This window comes from Ammospiza nelsoni, chromosome 4, assembly GCF_027579445.1.
Source record: "Ammospiza nelsoni isolate bAmmNel1 chromosome 4, bAmmNel1.pri, whole genome shotgun sequence".
Classification (NCBI taxonomy): domain Eukaryota; kingdom Metazoa; phylum Chordata; class Aves; order Passeriformes; family Passerellidae; genus Ammospiza; species Ammospiza nelsoni.
Genome location: NC_080636.1, coordinates 28,026,306 through 28,033,145, shown reverse-complemented (window position 1 = coordinate 28,033,145; position 6,840 = coordinate 28,026,306).

Here is a 6,840-nt window from a genome sequence, read left to right as displayed (position 1 = left end):
CTGGGCTCTTCACAGTGTTTGTGCACACACACACAGGCACACATACAGTATGCTCAATGAACAAAGGCTGGCATAAAAGCTAATAATATACTCCTTTTAATAAGTGCAGAATAGTGGAGAGCTGCTACAAAAATAATATTCATTAGATTAACATTGCATGTCTACAAGCCTACAAACCAGCTTGATGCCAGGCTCACATTAACCATGTGATTGCCATGCTCACCAGTATCCTCTCCTAGTTTCCTTGTACTCCCTGAGCCATGGCTTGCTTTTGTTTGGTTTGGGGGTTTTTTTTGCAACTTTTAACTTTCAAAGTGCAAGTGTTTTGCTTGCAACAAATCAGCCCTTTCCAACCAAAATAAATATTCCTGACCAAAAAAAAAAAAAAAAAAAAACAACAAAACCAAAAACAGCAACCCAAAACTGTTGCTGACTTTCTGATTCCATATATGTGAAGTCTGGCCCTTGTTTGTTTGCTGCTTTGCTAGGTCCTCCTGTATAGGCTGTGGAGTGATTCCTTCCATTGCTCACCATGGCTTTTCCTACCAGTTTTATCAGTAGATGATGTTTCATGTTGTATTGTTCAAGATGTGAGTTAGTATTCAACATTTCCATGATTCAAAAAGAGCAGGCATTAGCAAATTAGCGTATTACAATTTTAAAATACAAGTTTAATAGAGGTTGAAATACAGATTTTGTTTAGAAAGGAAGCTGTTCAATTATCAACAAATTCTTTATGAATGAAATTAATGCTGAATTACTTCATATTAATATTACAAAGACATTATGGGCACTAATACAAAGGAGGAAAATGATTGACCATACATGTGGTTCTTAGAGGTGATGGCTGGTAGCTGTGTATACATGCCGCAAGGCAAAAGCAGACCATCTCAGACAGAACTTGTGTTTCTCTGAGCTTGCAGCATGGCTGAGGGTAGGGCTTGAACAGCAGGCTTTTTCCTTGAAAAGTCACTTTTTTTCTTCCTGTTTTTTTTTTTTTTTCTTTATTTTTTTCTTTTTTTTTCCCATTAAGAACCACTCCATTTGCTTGCCTCAGCAGTTCACCCAGGTTGGAAGGTTGTCCAGTTCACCTCTGGGCCCAAACCCTGGTGCTTGTGCCTCTGGTGAAAGCTGTAAGATGTGATGTGTGCTGAGCAGTGCTGATATCTGCATGGTTAGCATGTGGAGCTTAAATAATTGATGCAGTGTCAGACACAGACTGAGCAGCAGAGGGCAAAGGGGTTAATTATCTAGTGGCTGTCATTGCCCAAAACACCATGATCAGCTGTGCTGGGGGTCTCTAGGCATTCACAGCTGAAACCAGCAGAAAAACCAGCAGATTTCTCAAGCCAGTGATGCCCAGCACAACACTACCATTTTAGTAGTGTTTACATTGGAGGTGGAAGAGTTTGTAGGGTGGGCTAAGATGTGGCTGGATGGCTGCCCTGGCCTCTTGCTCTTAGTCTGTGGGTGTCCAAGGGAGCACGTCTGGAGCTCTGCACAGCCCAGCCACCACAAACTGAATCCTGGCTATTGCACTCCTGCTATACCAGCCCACACATCTCCAGGTACCTGCAAGGCTCATTTTCCCTCCTCTGCACTGTGGCAGGGTTGTATGCCCAATTACTGTGCAAAGGGAAATTAGGAACCATTCTGCTTCAAAGTAACACTTTCTTTATTTCCACTCCACCCAGCATTAGCTTAGCCTATCTCTCTAGGGAGTCATAATACTTTCCTAACCACAACTCTTACTTAAAGTACCTTGCAGTGCTGGTTTAACATCTCAGATGTTCTACATGCAGTTTGATATTTCTGTAATGACATGAGCTGGAGTTCTGAGTTTTTTGCTACTTAGTAGGTAAAAATGAGTTTGCAATTATATCTTATTTGCTATTATGTGCTGTCTGAGATAAAACAGTAAATGATGTTTAATATGTCTTATAGTGTATATTAGCCTCTGCCTTCACTGACTCTCCTCAGACTGTATCCTAAGGTTCAGTCTCTGCATGTTATGAATTATTTCAAAGCAGTATGTGGGAAGCTGCTTCAGGCAATCACAGGACTGCCATCCTGCCAGAGAAACTGTCACTGGAATTGTGGGGGGATTGTGGAGCTCAGCTATATTTGAGTTGGATCAGTATTTGACTAGAAGTAGTTTGCAAAGTTACTGTAAATGTAGCTGTGTAAGTGTAGAATTTGTAAATGGTGATATTTATATGTAAACAATTGGGAAACAGTGGATTTTTTACCAGAATACCTGTGTTATGTGAAAATAGTCATAAAATACCAGTAACTGGAAACAGAAGCAATTTCTTCCAGTGTAAGAAGTGAGTCTTTCTGAACCACACAGACTTGTGTTGTTTTCTGGGAGAATGCAAAGAAAACTGGAGAGGGTTGGAGAAGAATTTGATGTCACTAATATTGTCAGTTCCAATAACAGTACAATGAAAATGGAAGGCTTGCCATTTTTAAGGAAACATATTTAGAGCTGGCAGGAATTACCACACCATCCTACATCTTGCAGGTCAGGCAGGAGACCTCACAATATGTAATCCAAAATCTTTCTGCACTTGAGCATGGGAACAAAGGCAGAACAGGAATGTTCATGTTTCTCCTAAAAAGTGGCACACTTCACTCTGAGCAGCCTCTGTTCAGAGTAAAGACAACAGATTTTTTTTCCCCAACTATTAATTTTAAGCCATCATATGATGTGGATGCATGTGCTGACATAATGTTTGTAGGCTGTATGCACAATTTTACTCTTTATAAAAGACGGCTTCAAGTGCTATGGCTTCACCCTGAAAGATGTGTTCATAAAGATCCTGCCTGTGCCAGGAAGATACACACAACTTCCTGTTTTCCAGTATCCTCATAAAAAGTGAGATAAATTGCTTTCCCAGATATAGGAATCAAGTAAATCCAAAGGCTTTTTTATGAGAGGTGGAACTGACTCTGGAAAATAAAAATTCTTTTTTTGTCCACTGTGAGTCAGTCTATAAAAATTATTGTGAGGAAGGTGAGCAAACCTCTTAACGATGTGTTGCCATTGACAGTTACTTTACTGTCTTATTTTATAACATGAAATGAGGGCTACTGAAGTTGGAATTACACCCCTTTCCTCATGATTCTCACTCAAGGAATATTGAGTTGAAATTTCACAGGTTTTTAGGCAAATCCACCACCAGAACCTGGGCAAGAGAAAAGTTACATTCAAGATCCGTTAACGTGCCCTCAAAAATAATAGTAAAAATAATAGTACCACTGGAAAAGAGAGAACTAAATAAAGTCAAATTCTGTTTTTCCTGATGAGACCTTTAAAGAGTCTCTTGAAGGAATAGGCTTAGTAGTCTTTTACAATGTGTTTCCAGAAATAGAAGGTGCCTCTTGAGAGATTTGCGTAATTTAAAAAATCATTCTTACTATTAATGTATCCCACAGGATCGTGCCTGGAATAACAATTAGGAGAGACTGAGTGCTGTAGCTTCTGCACTTGCTGTGTATGTGTAAGGCCTGCAGATGTCCACAGATTGGATGACCCTGGACCAAACCAGACCAACATGTCCAGCCTGCCTGGGGCTCTGGGGTGTGTTTGTGCCTCCTGTGGGCGTGTGCTTCGGGCAGATACGAGCTGTCTCTGGTGTTGTTATGCTGCTTCTATTACACTGCATCCTCCTGTTGTCCTAGTCCATGTCACCCCTTGTCCTCTCTTCAGCTGGGGACTTGCACTGCCAAGCTGTGGATTTGCATGAGTATTTTAAGTATTTAAGTATTTTAAGTTCATGACTTTAGTCCTTCCTGGCTCCTGAAATTAGATATGTACCCAAAGAAAATTAAACCTGCACTGATTCTTCATTTCTGCTGCCTGAAAGGTGTGACCTAAATGAAACCTGGCCAGGGACACTAGCACAGAAGTCAGGCTCTTATCGCCAGGATGGGAACTTTTAGTTCTCCATGGGATAAACACATCCCAAAACACTTCAGATGTCAAAATCCCAAGTATACTTGGGGGGACTCTCCCAACAGCTACCTGTGCCCTTTTACTCAGACAACGTTCACCAGAGCTCTAGGATTTTACTTTAGGATAGTGATTACAGAGCAGTTAATTTAAAAAAATATTAAAAACCCCTGCTGAATAAGGCTAAGAGCTCCATGGCTGTGCTTGAGTGCATTCATTATGAGAAATCAATTTTACCCTGGGCCAGAAAGACACTGAGCAGGCAGATATGGGAGTTGTCATGATGAGCTAAGCTCCAGGGCAAAGCTGGGAAAGTGGGGATGTATTACAGCAACTTCAATTACTTTGCATGTAATGCTGTAATTAGTATTCATGCAATGAGTAGAAGCTTGTGCCCAAAGAGCTCTTAAGTGTGAGCTGTGAGGAGGGGAGAGCAGTGACAGGAGTGACAGCAATTCCCATGGGAACACTTTGTGGGCAGCTGCTGGGGCAGCTGCTCCTGCATCTGGGCTGCTGCCACAAAGGGCTCCTCCACAGGCTGTGATTCTTGTGCCCCAGGCTGGGCAAATGGAAAGGCAGCAGGAAAACAGGTCCTATGGGACCTCTGAACAACAGGCAGGCAGCTGGAAATAGTGCTGAAATACGGATTTTGGGAGAAAGTTTTCGAAACTCTAACATTTTACTGCTGGTTCCACATAGCATAGATCTTGTATCTTTTACTTGTTTACTGGAGGTAAATTTATTGGAAGTGTCACAGTGTGAACATGGGAGTGCAACAACAGTGAAGGAAAAGCTGCAGGGCAAATAACTCAGGACAACTTTCCTACTCTGGTACGAGCCAAACTGTTTTTGTCCTTGTAATCTTTCTTATTTTTATTATTCATCAGCCTAGGGCCATGCTCTGCTCTGAGCTGCAGCAGGAAAGAAAAAAGAAAAAATTACCAAACCAAGCGTGGGCCAAACTGACAACAGATGATTTGCTCTGGATTCTTTATGCTGTGGTTAGGCTCAAGGTTCAGGTGTAATTCAGCAGAAACTGGCTTTTTGTATTTTGTTATCCAAGACACTCTGTTTCCCAGGCAAGGCACTCTTTCAGAGGGAACTGTTGCACATTCACTGTATGGCAGGGTGTGTGGGGACAGCCTCAGCCCAGTAATCCCAGGACACTTCAGGATTATCCTCCAAGCTGCATCCCTGGCCAGGTCCTTACACCACTGCTATCCTAATTGTACTAGAGCCTCTGCTAAATTCTCACATCCAGTTGCTTTTCCAGGGAGCCTGGCCCAGGGCCTTGGGGCCCTGAGCTGAAAGCTCTTTGAGAGGCATCAGCCCTGCAGTTGTATTTAGCTGTGCACCACGAGACACAACCTCCCCAGTTTACAGAGCTGTCCTAACAGCCCATAAGCTGGAGCCCAGGTCCAGCTGGAGCCCCAGGAGAGCCCTCTGCCCTCTGCTGCTCCAGGGTCCCTCCCAAACCTTGCTTTCCAGGCTGCCTGTGAAGTTATAGGGACAGTTTTAGGACACACCATTACAGGTTCAGGATTACTTTTACAGTAATCCTGACAGTGACCAAAAGCCTGAAATTTTAGTGGGAATTAATGTCTATTGCAGACTACCACTGGTGAACTATTAAGTATAGAATTGATGAGGGTTTATTAAGCATCTCAGGTTGTTCAATGGACAGTTTGCCCCTGAAACACCTCCTCACATAGTACATCAAACTCCTCCCTGGGTCTTTAGGGGAATTAATTACTTTATTTTACTTTATTATACTTTTCTCTCTGTGTAAATCTGTAGTTGATTTAATCATCTATAATTTAGAGTACGCTTGTCATTGTTGAAAACATGTCTGATTATGGCAGGATTCATTTACAGATTTCAGTGTGGGATTACATTTGAAGGATGGAAAATTCCTTATGTTCCTCTCATAAATTAGATGGTGCTCAATTTCTATTCCTTTTTAAACTTCTGACCCTCTCCAAAGGGGCAAAGGGGAGTAGGTGTGAGAGAGAAGCCTGTCAGAATCAGTTCAGGAGCATGACGCCTCCAGGTGTGTCAGAGCCCCTTATCACCTCAGGATCAAACGTTTTGTTGCTGTACACAGCTGTGTTACCTTTGCATCATTTGTGGCTGAGTGCATTAACTTCCCCTTTTTCTTGGAAAAAGGAGCATGAATGTAAATGACACATGCTAGATTATAAACTACAGCAGAGCTGGTCCAAAGGGAATGCTGTTTTTTCTAAAAGTGCTTTGGGATCCTTAAGGTGTTGGGCATCACTTGTAGAGTCACCACTTCATATGTATCATATTTAGGCTGCTTGAAATAATACCCTAGTGTATTTAACCATTTGCACCAATGAGGGAGGCAAAATCTAAAAAGCTGTGTGTGAGGAGCTTGTGGCACTGTGAGTTGCAGGGAGGTGGTTTGTAACAGTTACCTTCAAAGATGAATTGTATTTGTCTAGCTTGGAGAATAATCTTATAACTCGCTAGGAAAAAATATCATCACAAAGAAAACTAAGAAAATAACAGTTCTTAAGTCACCCTGACACTGGCTCTTCACTTGAAGAAAATATCTGAAGGAAACTTGGCCTTTAGAGCTGTAGGAAAATGGGCTATTGGAGTAGTGTGCAGATGAACTTGTTATCTGCCATTCTGGTTAATGATAAATGACTGCTAATGCCACATGCACAGGATAACAAAAGAGCCATCTCAGCCAAGTAAAGAGAGATTAAATTGGCCCATCCTACACTCCTACTCATCACATCATTAAATATTTAGCAGTTTGGTTGAGTGTCATAAAAGGGGAGAACATTAGTCTGAGAATTCATAATTATACTTTTGAGCTCTCCTTTAATGTTCTGCAGTTCCAGCATCAAGAACTT